General features: G+C 34.3%; 1 pseudogene; it reads left to right on the forward strand.

Moving 5' to 3' along the window:
• The first annotated feature begins 15410 nt into the window (after window positions 1-15410).
• Window positions 15411-16056, forward strand: LOC102989706 (pleckstrin homology domain-containing family B member 2-like; annotated as a pseudogene).
• The last annotated feature ends 1233 nt before the right edge of the window (window positions 16057-17289 follow it).

Genomic DNA, 17289 nt, shown 5'->3' on the forward strand with positions numbered 1-17289 from the left:
CCCTGGACCTCTGCTTTACATTTTAATTCATCAGGATTGTAGACTTCATAGCTTTCATTTATACATTTTGAGGAAATTTATTTTTAGAATAATAGAATCATGGAAAATGAAGAAACATGAATGGCCATTTTGTTTACTCCCTCTTCTTTGGCAGGAATCCAGTGTTCTTGACAGATGGCCAAAGATTACTTGTCCATCCAATTAACCTTAGACTACCAGATGCATATATTGCAGGACTCTGAGCAGTTTTAACCTGACCAATGTGTAATAAAAACCTCCCAGAATAGAAACAAATCTCATAATTTTACATGTCAGAAGCAACAGTAATTTGATTATAAGGGCTAGTATAAACAAATCTCATAATTTTACATGTCAGAAGCAACAGTAATTTGATTATAAGACTAGTATTCTTTCATGCGAGAGTCTTAGAGACCCCAGATTCATCTGTGCCCAGTGTCCACATGAAACATTGTTCTTACCGTCATCAAAGTATTCACATTTCTATAAACTATATTATCTTATCTTTAATTCTACTTTTATCCTTTAATTTTTACCTTCCAGGATTTTTATTTTCTTATTCCTGCCAAGTAATGGGAAAGGAATAATTAAGACTAGAAAGAAATTTCAGCCCTGCTTACCTTTTTGTTGTCTATGTTTCTATGTTTAAAATTAGTTGTTTGCATGTGCTTTTGAGAAAGAGAGGGAGAGTGTGTGGGTACATGAATGTGTGTATAAGTGCTCCAGGGAGCATAATTATGGAATGGAATGGAGAATATTTGCATTTTTTAAATTCTGAAATTGTGTGTTTTAAGATTTTGTGTTCATATTAATATTAGAATCCTTGTTACAAAATTAAAAATTAAGCTTTGCATTAGCAAAAATTCTTAAAAACAATGTTGTTATGAACTAGCATTGAAAAACATAAGAAAAAGAGTGTGTTTATTTAAAAGTAGATAAATTTTTACATAAACTATTTCTATTTAAGGTAAAGCAAATGGAACAAATATGGTGAAATGTACCCAATGTTAATTCTAGTTTGCTTGATTTTTAGATCACAATTTTAGCTGTTACTTTATATCTCTGATTCAAAAAATAAAATATAAATATATAAACAAATGCTATAATTCTAGTCATGGTCATCTTTAAAAACAGAGTTTTATGTGGTTACAATTTAGCACAATTGGTTTAAATTACTAGCCAATTACTTATTTTAAGGAGATTTTTATTTGTTTTTATAAAATTAGCAATGTTCCACCCCCTGCCTTGTTTAAAGGTGATGTTACTCGTGAAGATTCTTTATTTCTATTTTGTAATTGCAAAACAGTATATCATCGTTAAAAATATAATAAATTGTATGTGCCTCTATATACATATGAATAAAATATACAATGAATATATCTACAATGAACACACATACACACAACTATACACACACGCATATATATATATAGATAGATAGATAGATAGATATCGATATAGATATAGATATAGATAGATATATGAATAGATATTAAGAATTTCAGGTGGTCTGCAACTACTAAATATTATTTGTAACTTTAGTATTTCTGCCTATGTACTTTCATTTGTGTGTGTGCACGGCACGCAAGCATTCTTTAAAAATAGCCTCTCTACATTGTCTCTGCATCTCTGTTCTACACACATTTAAGAATACTTTAACCGTTCCTTTGCACCCACTTAAATGGCTCCCTAATGTGTTTTCTGCTTACAATAGCTTTGCTGTGGACCCTCATCTATTTAATTCCTTCCATAGCATATATAATCCTAAACATAAAATTCATTAGCTAATAAAAAGGAGTATCCTTTGATATCTGATCATTCAGTTTTCAACCTTTGCTATAATGACTTGCAAAATGGAATTCGTGATCCATACTGTAACACTGCTATAAGGAATATGTTCATATATTGGTGGAAATGTTGACATCTGAAAGAAAGGATCTTAGTATACTAATACCTTTGTTCAATTCCTCTCATGATATCCTATTGTTGTTACTAACAATTTCCCCATTTTCCTGAGAATTTAACCCTTAATGTGCCTCAATATTGCATCTACAAACCACCTGTGGGCACTGTCAACCTAGGCGCAATTCAGACATCATCTTTAGTATCTTTACCATTTTTCTTCTTTTTTAAATAATTTATATGGTGGTGCATGTTTGTTGCAGTGCAGAAAACAAATGCAATCTATAGCTGACACAGTATTGTATCTTTGTATTCTACATGTAAACATATCCTTTGGGGTTCATTAAATGTTAAATAATTTTAGAATTGGTATCTTAAGAACATTCTATTCTGCAGAACTCCTCACTGGATTTTTATATTGGTGGTTAAAAACAGTTTAAAGATTTTCAGGAAGATGTTTGGGGGTTTGGATACATTTGGAACCCCTTCTTTTCCCTCAGTTTAAAATAATGCAATGCAGGTTAAAACTTTCTGAAAACTTGCTCTCCAACACACTGGCAGACACAAATTAGGTTTTGATACTTATAGATGTCTGTGTTTTACTTTATCTTATTGCTTTTATTTAGCATGTCTGAGTTTCCTATCACCAATGTAATTGTAAATCATTTGGAAGTTGATCTTAGCCTTCTTTGCATCTGTATTGAGTCTAAAATGTGTTGCATGTGAAACAGGCACTTTACGCATATATTCAAGTTGATTAAAGCTTCACACACACACACACACACACACACACACACACACACTCACACACATGGTTTCCCTGACCACCACGTGGATTGCTAATCTTATGTTTTCCTATAGCCTATTTTCTAATACATCATTTTAGTTGCATCCTTGAAGTGATTATTTTCTCTACCCTGCTTAACAGGGTAGAGAAGACTAAGAAACTCTTAGATCCTGGATGAAAATTTGTTAAAAGTGAATTAATATTTTTACTTCTTCTATAATGTTTGAATGTTCTCACTGTATATCCAATATATTATATCAAAGATGTTTTAGAATTAATGTATTTTGACATTACAGACTGAATTTGAGTAAAAACATTCTAATTCCCAAGTCTTGCCATTTTAAATTAACTATAACTCATGGATGAGACAGTGTGATTGATCAAAAGCCAGCTATAACACCTCTAGTGTACTTAAAGATGTCCAAGACAAAGATGACTGCAGGTCTCCAGGTATGACATATGAGGGTTTGATTAGACTGCAAGATATTGCAATAGGAAACTAGGGAAGATTAGGAAAAGAAAGAGTCAATAAAACATGCTGATTGAGCTAACTCAGTAGGTAAAGAGCCCAGAGGAATTTAGACACCATCAAGTTGTTAATGCTGAGAGAAAAGGGAGGGTGTGGTAAACTAGACACATTTTGATGCTATTAACAACATCCAAAAGTTAGAAAATAGAACATGTTTATTTGGTTGGGACAGTTATGGTGGGTTATTTCAAGTTTGTGGTGACTGTTAGATATCTAAGTGGAGCTGTGTATGAAATATGGATCTGGAACTTGGGTGAATAAGCATAGTTGGAAATACAGATTTGGGAGCTGTAAGGCATAGAAATTATGGTTGAAACCAAAAAAGTAAATTAACTCTTCAAGGGATTGATCACAAAGCTTGAGAAGTTTTATTTTAAAGCTATTTGTTTCCTTTAAAAGAATCCTCTGTGACTTATCCATCCACATCCAAGCAGCAAACTCTGATTGTAAATATGCCATTTATCTTGCAACTTTATATGGATGTTCTAAGTGGGTCAGAGTACTTGAATCCATAAATTTTTCTATACCCAATATATTTTGTCTCAGAATTGGAGAAAAATTTTTAAAAACTTAAAAATAACTTAGCTGTCCTTATATACAATGCACCTTTCAAGTATATGATAGTCTGGTCACTATAAAACCTAGTAAAACTAGTAGAATAAGGTTGATGGTTAACTTTCTCAGTTTAACTATGTATTGGAAAATCCACTTATAAAATTTATATTAGTAGCTACATATTATCAATAAACATAATTTTATAATAAATTATAAAATTGATGTTACTAAATACATAATAAAGTTTTAATTGTGTTAGTCTTTAAATTATTTAACTTTATCATAATGATGTTGTAAAACAATTTAAATTATAAAAATTAAAATATTTTCTTTTTAGAGAAAATAAAAAGATAATATTTTGACATCCCTATATTTTAAATATATTGCTCGATTTAATTATGAGTAAACAAAGATAATTTTTGCACTTTTCTATCTTACTTTTTTCTCTTTTCCCCAATGGTATTAAATACCCTTCATATAAGTAGTTTTTAAAGAATGTGTAATACTCCATTGAACAGATAACCATGACATCATTGAAGGAGCTCTTATTTTTGGACTTAAAGGCAATTTCCAAGTATCAGTTACTCTAATACTTCAATGAGAATATTTGTGTTTAAAATCTGGTTAGTGTTCTCTTTGCATATATTCCTAGAATTAGAATAGTGAGTCAGAGCTTGTAGTTGTACTTAAGGCTCTTGGTCCATATTGTTGCAATCATGTAAGAATTTCAGGTTCTAGGAATGTATGTAACTTTGTTGTAAGTAATTGGATTTTTGCCCGTGGCCTCAAAGAGCAGACTTCTTTAATAGCTGTACAAGGTAGATTTAAGATCAGAGTACAATTAAGAGTCTCTTCATGCATTTTTGTTCTGCTTGCTTTTTTTTTTCTGAGCAATATATCATTCCATCATAATCATATCCATCATGTCTTTTCGATAATATGTCATTTGACATGGGTATACTTTCTCCATGGTCAGTGGCTCAAACTCCTATTCAAAGATTGCTATTCAATTGTGAGCTAGGATTTGTGAGAATATCAAAATATTTAGTTTGTTGGCTTATACACTACTTGTATAGATGGTGCATATATAAAATGTATAGATCTCTTTAGAAAGATAATTCATATATCAAATTCATGAAGTAAGAATAGAAGAAACACTATGCATAATGTTGCACAGCAATACTTGAATAAATGTCGAGTGAGTGTAAACAAAGAAAGTTACCAGCTATTACATGGATCAAGTCATTAGCCACTGCAGCTATTGACCTACAAGTATACCCTAAAAGGAATTTAAGATAAAGCATCCTGTGTTTTGGATACATGGGCCCTAGATAGACAAAATGGAAGAATTTCAATGACCCTCAGATTCTTGCATCTTTTAATATATAGATAAGCACTAAAATCATTAACTGAGATATCTGATCCACATGACTAGCAGTAACATTTTACCAAGATGTATGCTTGATAACATGTATTTCTTACTTGAAAAAAAATTATATATATCCAGTATGTTCCCCTACCTCTGTGGAGCAGTTTCTTAGCACTCCCCTAGAGGCTATCCCCTGGGCTATAGTCCTCATTAAGTCTCCAAATAAAACTGAAATTCACAGCTCTCACATTGTGCGTTTTTATTTCAGTCAACATGAGTGATTTCAAAGAAGACCAAGGTCACCACTAGACCATGACCAATAAAAGGTTTATTTGGAAGACCATAAAGTTCTGATATTCCCTTTATATGTAGAAAAGTTAATAATAGAAAGAAGACACATCAGTTCCATGACTAAATACTGTGTTTTATAAGAAATATATATTTGGTCATTCAGATATGTTTGGTCTTTGTCCACAGTTCCTGGATCACAGGTCCCAAAACCCTTGAAATTTCCTGAGTGATAAAAATAATGGGAGCCTCTTTTGTCATAATATTTGGTCTCTTGTCATCACTTCCTGAAATTGCTTCAGAGCCATAAATGTAAAATGGATGTCTTTTTATTCATAACACACAACAACTGAGTTTATCTTAATAAGGGGACTTTTGGAAGGCATGTAATGATGGGAGACTGTTTGCCAAGGGAACCATGAATAGACAGCTGGAGCTTTCAGTCCCACCTCCTGACCTTCTGGGAGGGGAGAGAGGCTGGAGATCGAGTTCAGTCCCCAATTGCCATTAATTTAATCAACCAAGCTTGTAATGAAGTCTCCATAAAACCCCAAAAGAGAGAGTTCTGGAGAGCTTCCAGGTTGATGAACAAGTGGAGATGTAGAGAGAATGGAGCATTCAGAGGGCGTGGAAGCTCTGTTCTCTCCATACTTTGCCCTATGTCTCTTTTCCATCTGGCCTTTCTGGAGTTATATCCTTCTATAATAAACCAATAATCTAAAAAGTAAAAAAAAAATTTCTCTGAGCTCTGTGAACTGTTCTAGAAAATTAATTAAACCCAAAGTGAGGGTCGTTGGGACATCCAATCTATAGCAGGCCAGTCAAGTGACAACCTGGAATTGTGACTGGTGTCTGAAATGGAGAGGTAGTCTTGTGGGACTGAATCTTTACCTGTGGAATCTGTCATTATTTCTGGGTCAATAGTGTCAGAACTGAGTTGAATTATAAGACAACTAGCTGGTGTCTGAGCATTGCTTATTGATATGGGGGAAAACTCCTCACCTCCATTTTGGAATTGGGTGATCAAAACTTTTACTATTTCAATGTTTAGTAAACTAGATGGTTTTCGGGAACTAATAATATCAGGATCCTTATAGTCTAACTCTGGTCTTATGTACATATTTCATCAAGAGTAATCATCCCTATGGTAACATCATAAGCAGGATGTAAGAGACCAGTAATGGTTTAACTTAGCTTAAAGGAATCAAAATATCTGAATATTAATCCTTCTTTGTCAGTAATTTATTAGATATGTGACTTTGGTCGAACTACATAACTTTTCTAAGCCTCAGTTTCAATGTTTCAAAGACTCTGGGCATACTGCAATTGCTCAATAAATATTAGCTTTCTTCTTTGTTGTTTTGTTAATGTCTTTGATTATGCCCATGCCAACATTTGCAAGCACCTACTCCAGGGCATTCTCCATGCCTTTCCTGTCTTCTTTCTCATTTTAATTTTCTTCCATACATCTTTCCAACAGTTCTCCCTTGTCTTGCCCTTTTGTTCCATCTTTAGTTGTAAAGACATGATAATGATACTATTGATAATTAACAGTTAATGAACAGTTAATATACACTAGAGACTGTGCTAAATGTTTTACATTCATGTCATTTTATTCTAATAACCCCATATGGTAAGATCTACTGTTACCCAAGCATATTCTCTTATTCCATTAATCTCATAGAGGGAATAAAGGTTCAGAAATAAGTACTGTCTTCAATGTTACACAGCTGGTAAGTAGCACAGCTGGGATTCAAATCCATATGTGGTCAGAATCCAAGATCTTGTGCAATTCAGCATAGAATGTGTTTCACAAAGTCTAAGGAGGTGGAGAGAAAGATGTAACTAAAGTTGATGTTTGGCCATTAGTTGTTAAGATTGGTCCCATAGAAGTTTTAATTTGTCTTTCCCTTCTGTTCCAAGAACATTTTAATATTAAGTTATATACAGTAAATAAAAATAATATATAATGGCATGAAATTAGAGGATTTTCCCTGTGTTGTATACAAGCAGGTGAAATGTTAGGATGGGATCATTCTGTCACCCTAGAAGTTAAGAATGAAGATAGAAGCAAAAATTTGGGGATGTTTAAGCATTTTACTATTACTTAAATTTACATTCTCAAAAGTGTCTTAAACATCAACTACATAATATACCAGAGATGCTTAATTGCATTTATCATTCAATTTATATTACTGTAAGAAATTATTTTGGTTGAGTTATCCAGAAGCATATTTTCAACTTGTTTTCTCTGCACAATATTTATAGTAGTTGTTTTTCTACTTGTAAGATTGTAATTAGTTAATATAAGAAGGCTTTCTGCAGTGTTTAATGTATACCCCTAAATCAAGAAGAATAACTCACTGAGTAGGAACAAATAATGTAACAATTTCAGACTCTATTCTACTGTTCTTCATGACAGTGTAAAAAATTTCAGCTCGTGGAAACCACTTCTAATTTTGTAACCTCAAGTACCTTTGCAAATTAGTTTTAGAATCCATTTCCCATTTCCCCACCCAACCTCTGTTGAAGTAGAGAGTGGCATTTTGCTTCTCATTCTACTTGAAACTGCTATTAACACTTACAAAGTTCTGAAATGTTATAGTCAGTTTATTCTCTGAATCACACCTCCAATTACATCCAGAAATGTATGAAAATACGTTCTAAGTAATGATGTTATTTTAATAAAAAATGATATTCTTGAATTGATAATGACATGGGAGGTGTTAACAAGAGCTCATTGATAGACTTAAAGGGCTAAGTAACCCAAATATCACTTAAATTTGATCTGGGAAAATTTCAGCAATTTACGCTAGATTTATTATCAATTATTTCAGGATACCTACTTTTTGTTCTGCAAACAAACCCATCCATCCAATTTGTTTTAGTTTACGTAATTATTTTGTTTTTACCCAGAACAATACTAGCAATGAAGTGTATAATATCCATTACTCAATAAAAAAAGAAAGGGAATCTGGAGGCCCATTATGGGAGCCAGTTCACCTCAAGTCCTCTGTAATGTAAATATTCTGCATTAAAATATTTTTGTAGCATTTTTCCTAAGGACATTTACTATAATATAGAGTTAATTATGAAACTGTTAAAAGATAAAAATAAATTAAGAGACAGTGTGAGGAAAATAAGAAGTGCTCTCCCAAATAATTGTTGACAACAGCTGGAGAGTCAATGAAGTAGAGAGATACAGATATTTCATCCTCAAATGACAATTTCTAAAAGGGAAGTTGTCTAAGTACAAACACAAGATTGCATTAACAGTTCTAACCAGATCTCAGAGAAAGTAAAACTCACAGAAGACAGGAAAATAATTCTTAATTAACCTTTTTATAAGTAAAAACATTTTACTGTCCCTAAATCCTCAAATGGTAATCTTAAATTAATAAGACAGCTGTGAACTATTTTTACTGTACAATTACTTGACAATTTACAAAGAGTATCCATTTTCCTTATAATAATTAATTATATTTTCTAATATATTAAGCCTCAATTGCATATGAAACCTTCCTGATAGATCATTTTGATCCTGTCATTTTCAATTAATCATGCCTGTTTGCTGGTGATGTTTATCCTGGAAAACTGTCATAAAAATATTATTCTAACACAATATTTCCTACATCATAGAAAGATTATTTCTGCTATTATTAATAGTAGAAAGTACATATTTGCATATATCATATAACTAATTTCTTTATCAAATAGTTTATTATGCTTATAAACATATTTGAATTATTCAAGTAATTTCTAAATAAAATTTTATTTTTTAATTGCTGAATCTTGTAAAACTGCACAAAGAAGTATTTGTTCCATCGGTATGAGTAGTAATCTCAATGTCAGTGTCACACTATGAAATTCTTGTTTTATCAATTGGTTCTGGAATTCTGAATTTTTCTTTTATTCACTTAGTAAGAATTATTGAGTGTCTACTATATGCCAGGAACTGAGCGTGGCCTTGAGGAAACAATAATAAATAACAGAGACTCACCTGCTGTCCAAATATTTCTTCTATTCCTGAAGGACCCTCCTTTAACTTTGCTTTTTAGGTTCTGATAATGGTGGTCTTTTGAATATCATCAATAGTGAAAAAGGATTGTTTTCCCTTTGAAAGTAAATTTCTTAGTAAGGAGGGTTATGGGACCAAGACAAAGTGGGCTAACAGCCATTTGTTATTTTAAATTAAGTTTAGTGAAATGCAGCATGCTCACGTTGTCATTGTTCCTTTTTTTCAAAATCATAGTTTAAACAAAATACAGTGGGAGCAAAACAGTTTCTGAGGGAAATTGCAAAAATAACGCCAAAATTGTTGGAGCAAAGGTATATTCCACAAATGCAGCCTTTCACAGCTAGTAAAAGAGCTTTCCTTTCCTTTTCTTGCATCTTTCAGAACACAGTCTGGGCATCCAGCAAATGCTTAGGTGTACTTGTTGGAATGTTCACCAGCACCTGACAAGGTCATAGAATGATAACTGTGAATATCAAAATTTTATCTGCTGGTCCTCACATACAGACAGGATCATAAAACAAAACAAAAACAAAATCAAAAACAAAAAACAAAACAAAACAAAAACCAATTGGTTGGGCTTTTGCAGATGTCCTGCATATATGTAGTTTTCTATTTCCTATGGTAACAGGTTAAAAAACAAAAAAGAGAGGATGGAGTTGGTATTGATAACTGGATTCTTGTTTCTGGTCATAAATTTGCCATCTTTTTGACCATAAATCCAGGAAAATGTCACTTTCAATGTACTGCCTTTAAAAGGCCTTTGTAACACTGGGGTGTGATGGGAATTCATTACAATGAAGTATTTTGAAATCTTCAACTTTTAAATACCATGCAAGTCCAATGATTATTAGTATTCAAGGCACACAATGCCGGTCAAAATATAGAAAGTTCAGAGCAGTTTGGTAACCTGGAAAACAGGGAAATGAAAAGTGTACTGTGTACATATGATAAAAAAGCATTCAATATAAAAAAGACAAATGCTCCAATACAAAAATGTAAAAAGTGTGTAAACATTCATGAGACAAATGAAATAACCAATAAAATATCAAATATTCAACCATACTATTAACCAAAGACACACAACTTAAAACAAGAGATATTATTTTCACATATCAAATGGGCAAAAATTTAAAAGGATGTCAGTGAGACTGTGAAAAAAATGGGCTCACACATACACTGCTCATAGGAGGCAAAACTTTGACATCTGTTATTAAAAATTGAACATTAATTATCATTAAAAACGTATTTGGAATTTAGCTTCAACTGTTTAACACTTTTCCTTCCCATATTTCATTTGAAATAATATCAAAATAAGGAAAAATCTGGATTAGTGAAAAATTAAAATAGGGAGGAAATTGACCCTCTCTTTTCTTATGAGTGACATGTGATTAGGGTAAATCTTTATGAAATCTGTCTATATTAAGGGAGACTAGTTACTTTTTATAAATATATAGTTGGAGTTAGCTGTCACTTCTATGGATTCAGATGCAGAGAGAAACTTCCTCTGCTTGTAAATGGCCCATAGGCTCAAAGCTGTGCTCTAAAATACGTGAGAAAATTTATACATTGTCACTCTTTTTCTTTTTTCCGTCAACAACTTCAACACCATAGTGTGGTTTTGCTTATCATTTCCGAGTGACAAACAGGTAATAGTCATCTTTTGGGGGGACACAAATAGGTAAATATGAGTGAGGAAGAAGTGAGAGCAATGGGTCTGAATAGAGGGAGAAGAGAGAACACAAAGGAGGAATCCAAAGATGGTCAGAGTGTGAATTACAGTTTTTCCAGTCTCAATTTAATTTTTGTATTTGCCTTTGATGACTTTTTGATGACTTAGATTTAATGCATATTCCCAAAATCTAAAATTGTATTATAAAAATATCTTATTAAAATGAATATATATATATACATATATCTTACCTCATTTAATCCCCAACCCCCCTTTCGGGTGAGGCTTTTAACCTCATTTTACAGAGAAGAAGAATGAAGCCATACAGAAGTAAGAGGAAAAATAAGGCCTAAAATCATGTTCTTATTAATGGATAATTGGAAATATCCATGTTGACTGGATATTTGATGATAAATTATTTTAAATTTTACATCTAATACTGATGTTTTGGTTAAGTTAATGAGTTCTCATTTTTGAAATTACATACTGAAATATTAACATATGAAATGATAAGATTTCTCAGATACATTCAAAAAAATTTGAAGGAGGAAGGTTGGAAGGGGGTGAGGCTAGGCTAGGACTGGCCAAGGTTGATGTTAGCTGAATTCAGGTGGTAGGTAGATGGGAATTTTTCATGCAAAACTATCTATGCATATGTTCAAAAGTATCCATTATGAAAGTTAAAACAATATCAATACTAAATATTTCCATCTCTAAACCCCATGCTTTAAAACACACACAATATTTCTTTATTAATATTTACTTGAAAAATAATCACCATTTCTGTTTCTCTCCTTGTTTTTTGTTCCATCTTTATGTCAGCAAAAGTTGAATTAAATTATTTCTTTATCTATTACTATATAATTTAGTTTTTAACTAAAGTTTCACAAATAAGCAAAGAAACAAACAAACCATGTATCATCTCCAATAATGTTGTTTAGAATTGGTGAGTCCCAGGCTAAAAGTATGTTACCATTATTTCTATTGACAAGGAGGGTGAAACTGTTTTAGAAAAAAGATTATTTGATTATAATGTCTCTTAACCTCCACTTCTAAAGTCATTGAACATCTTACTTAGTGATGGATCACTGTTGTGTAAAGGTTTTAACGAGAAAATCTGGTATAATGCTACCAAACCCATACAACATTGTGTAGTTGGATTTCAGACTAGAGGTTGCTTAGTCATTTTTTAAAATGGAATATATTCCCTTCATTTGGAGAAATGACAATGGGATTCTTTTGTTACCAATTAAAAGGCAGTGGTATGGGCTTCCCTGGTGGTGTAGTGGTTGAGAGTCAGCCTGCCGATGCAGTGTACACGGGTTCGTGCCCCGGTCCGGGAAGATCCCACGTGCCGCGGAGCGGCTGGGCCCGCGAGCCATGGCCGCTGAGCCTGCGCGTCCGGAGCCTGTGCCCCGCAAAGGGAGAGGCCACAACAAGTGAGAGGCCCGCGTACCACAAAATATATATATATATGTGAGGATGGGACTCCTTGTTTAAACTTTTTCTGCCTACTTTTTCTTATCTATATAGTAAGGATAAGAATAATACTGACACTACAGATAAAATGTTACATGTAAATTGATTAGCGCAGGTCCAGTGCAAAAGTAAGCATTCAGTCAGTTTTAATTGTTATATCTCTGTCTTTTTCACAAACATACACACACACACACAAACACTCAAAAACGGCAGTGGTAAAGCGTAGGGAAAGACATGCTGGCAGGGCTTGCTTTAAGCAGAGGTATGGTGAGTTTGCAGTTGTGAGTTCATTTTAGTGATGCAAGTGAGAATCCCGGCCCCAAAATCTATAACTTCGGCTCCTCTATTATAGTCTGTTCTGATGTCAGAGAATTAAAGATTCGTGATTTATAAAACAAAAGTCTGAATGTGGAAAAACCTGACTGTAAATAAATTAAAATACAATCAAGGTGATAAAACCAATGCATATAAGACAATTGAAAAACCACAATAAATAAGAAATTAAAGTGTATGTAACAAACTAAAAAGCACAGGGTCTACTGTGGACAGCAATGTGAGTGGCAGCTCCTTGTAGATGTGTGAAGAAGAATCCTCCCCAGGAGGCAGGTCTCAACTGGAGGCTGTAGATGGACCGTGGGATCAGGTCACACCAGCAAATGCACTGAGGTGGAAGTGAGCATTGAGGACACTATAAGATGCATTCCTTAGTATGCAGGCATTTTTCAATAAAATTCAAGTACTATCTGGGGAGCTTAGATGAATTTTTTTCAGCCTTTTTTTCTCAAAAATGAAACAGCTATTTATAAAGTTGTCTATGTGACAGCGTTCTCCACATGAACAGTGCAGAAACAACTGGAGCTTTGATAAGGAAATAGGACAGAAAAACTCCTAAATATGATTGGGGTTCAGTGCTCTAGTGCAGGAGGACATCTCAGAAGCTAGGCATGATGGGAGGCACTGGAAATTTGGAAGAAAGCTGATAAGGCAGTGAGGTAATTCCCAAACTGGGCAATTGCAGAGACCAGAGTGATATGAGTGATGTACATAGGGGGCAAAATTTAAGGTTGCACTCATTTTCAGGGGCTGACCCCACACTTGTACCACCCTGATGAGGACTTCCTTAATATTTGTGCCCTAGGTGCCTTCCTCCCTTCTGTTTGTCCTGATCCACGTACCATTAAAAAACGTCGACTAGAATAACATTCTACTCAAAACTAAGGCTATGTGTTCTGTATAATTGTATTTGTACAGATTTTATCCGATTTTCTCTCTCTCTCTCTCTCTCTCTCTCTGTCACCTATCTCTCTTTATTATCTATCTATCTATCTATCTATCTATCTATCTATCTATCTATCTATCTATCTATCTATCTATCTATCTATCTATCTATCTATCTATCTACCTGTCTTTCATCTATATATCTGTTGACAGGAAAACCATTCAATAATGCTATACTAATTCAGCACAGAAAAAAAGAGAAACACTTTTAATTACAAATATTTCTGGATAATTAGAATATTTAGTTGGTTTGCCTGCTCTGTACCGTTAGATTCAAATACTAATAAATATTTTAACTTTTTCCTCAACTATATACTAAGAATAGCTTTGTATGTTGGAAACACATAATTGGATTTACCTAGAAACCTTCCTGAATTTAACACACTGTTTAGTAGGTGAAAGATAAAGATTTTGTAAAAAAGTAAAATTTGAGCTAGATTTTGAAGGACAAATGGACAATTACTTATTAGATCAGTGCTTTCCAGTTAGACCAGATATCAAGAACCAACTAGGAACATTTTATTTTAAGTGGAGTCCTTAAAAAGGTATAAATAAATAATTTATTAATTCTTATTTTCATGACAGATGTATCAGGGAGAGATTGTAAGTTTTGTAAAATAATATGTTTGAACTTCTATCCATCTATCACCTCACTCCCAACGTACTTGTGCCTCCTTGCCAACACAAACAGTTTGTATTGAAAATTCTACTGCACTTAATATGTTTTCTTTGGAATAAGCTCTCCAACAAAAAGATGCTTTCTGTAACAATGACCACAAATTTAATATTAGGGAGCTTTTTATAATAGTACTTAAAATTCTAAAATAAATACTGCTTTCATTTTATAATTTCCACATGAAAGTAACTTTCCTGTTCTTCATCATCTCTTCTGCAGCACCCTGCCTCCATTTTTAATATAGATTTTCTCCCATTTCTCCCAAAGGTATTTATCAACGCCTTTCTATGTTTATGAAAGGTGTATGGCCAGCAGGATAGGTTGAGTTTCTATAAAAATTATTTTAATTTTATTATTTTCTAAGTTACTTTTTTAAAGTAAAATTCTGTTTGAAAGAGAAAAGAAAAAATGTCATTGGCTTAATTACAAGGGAGAATAAACTTATTTTAATATTCTGTTTCATACATATTTGTAAATGTTCTACATTTGCACAATTTTGTTTATCTTTATTAAGTACTTTATAAGAAAATTTATTGATTATGCATATTAACTTTTGTCAATTTCAGAATTAGATACCCATTAGATTTTTAATGGAATTTCATAAAAACTTTAAGTTAATTTATTTTATAAATTGACATCTAGGGCTTGAGGCAGTCGGAGCCGAGGAGCTGGGCAGCGTCCTTGCGCTCCCGCCCTGCTTTGGTGCACGTCTGCGGCCGGAGGCTTTGCAGGTGAAAATACAGCATTTGTGAAGAGTGGATGGTTGCTGAGACAGAGTACTATTTCGAAGTGCTGGAAGAAGAATTGGTTTGACCTGTGGTCAGATGGTCACCTGATCTATTATGATGACCAAACTCGGCAGAGTGTAGAGGATAAGGTCCACATGCCAGTGGACGGCATCAACTTCTACACGGGACATGAATGTCGGGACATTCGGCCTCCAGATGGGAAGTCAAAAGACTGTCTGCTGCAGATTGTTTGCCTAGAAGGGGAAACCATCAGTCTTTGTGCAGAAAGCACAGATGATTGGCCTGGAAATTTACACTTCAGGATTCCAGGACAAACACAGCTTATGTTACCATCAGTCTTTGTGCAGAAAGCACAGATGATTGTTTGGCCTGGAAATTTACACTTCAGGATTCCAGGACAAACACAGCTTATGCTGGCTCTGAAGTCATGTATGATGAGACTGCCTTGGCTTCCTCCCCACCTCCTTACACAGCCTATGATGCACCAACCCCTGAGGCATATGGCTATGGTCTATACAGTGGTGCATACCCACCAGGAACTCCAGTTGTCTATGCTGCAAATGGGCAGGCTTATGCTGTACCCTACCAGTACCCGTATGCCGGACTTTACGGACAGCAGCCTGCCAACCAAGTCATCATTTGTGAGCGGTATCGAGACAATGACTATGACCTGGCGCTGGGCATGCTGGCTGGAACAGCCACAGGCATGGCCTTAGGATCTCTCTTCTGGGTCTTCTAGAGTCCTTGGAACCTGGATGTGCATAGCTTCTGATACCCTGGGTGCAATAATATAATTTGCAGGGTATTTCTCTTTGTTATAAATGTTTTTAATAATAGTTTTAGTAGTTCCTTTGAAAGTAGTGACATCATACTGATAACTAATCCATATAAGTACCACAGAGAAGGCTTTGGACTGCTGTTTAGCTAAATCATAGACTATTTGGGGGTACTGGCTCATTCTAGGAGTTTTTTTATGGAACTCTCAGAATACCTTATTTGAACACACCTGTTTGTAAAGGCCATTTTCTTTTTAGAGTTAGGCCTTAATGCTTAAGGAAAAATTTATTTTAGTGTTATGCTAGTAACATGGTGATGTATGAGTGAGTGAGTGATTGTGGCAAGAAGAACTGCAGCTGTTTTGGTTTAATGTCAGACTTTGAAACCTCAGACCAGAACTGGTTTCACGTTACTTCAGGAATTGTAGGATGGAACCTTCCTGAGGCAGCCGTGTGATATCCCCACAGACTCTGGGGCTCTGCAGACTTTCAGCAAAGCTGACTGCTCAGGATGATGGGCAGGATGGCAGATCCCCCCCTTTAAAATGATGCTTTTTCATTTTATTCTTGCTAGTTTGTTTTTGGTAGTGATCCTTGGAAAACATCCCAAATTAGGAGTAGACCTGAGTATCAGCGTTTTAGGGCTTTATCATTTCAAACTGAACAAGGCAAAACAATTACAAACAAGTGTGTGGAGGTAGATTTGCTTTATTCAGAAGCATCATGTTTTTAGTGTTTGCTTTGAGTGTTTTTATTGCCACTTCAGCCTACTTATAGCTTATTTTTCTACTTGTTGAGAAACTAATATTAAGAGAATGGTGAGGAAAGTGGAATGAGAGCCATAGTTACAGTATTACTGTTTCAGGGGATTGGGCTGTAATGAGGATCCTCTTTTCCACCCTTCTGAAGGCTGTTAAAGAGCCCATTTCCTGTCCTGTGCAGGACTGGGGCACTGTGGCTGTCCCTGAGCACTGGGGTGACTGGAGCCCTGGTGGTGGCATGGTGGGGGAGAGTCAGGTTACAGATGGGAATTGCAGCCTAAGGACATGAATGACCTGGGGAAGGTATTACCCCACCTGACCAGGACACTAGCCTTGTTTTTATTCTTCACTCAAATGTCACAGAGAAGCTTAAACCATTTAATTTGAGCCCCAACTATGTGTGAAGCTCTGGAAAACTGAGAGTCATGCATTTTT

This window comes from Physeter macrocephalus, chromosome 12, assembly GCF_002837175.3.
Source record: "Physeter macrocephalus isolate SW-GA chromosome 12, ASM283717v5, whole genome shotgun sequence".
Taxonomy (NCBI): Eukaryota; Metazoa; Chordata; class Mammalia; order Artiodactyla; family Physeteridae; genus Physeter; species Physeter macrocephalus.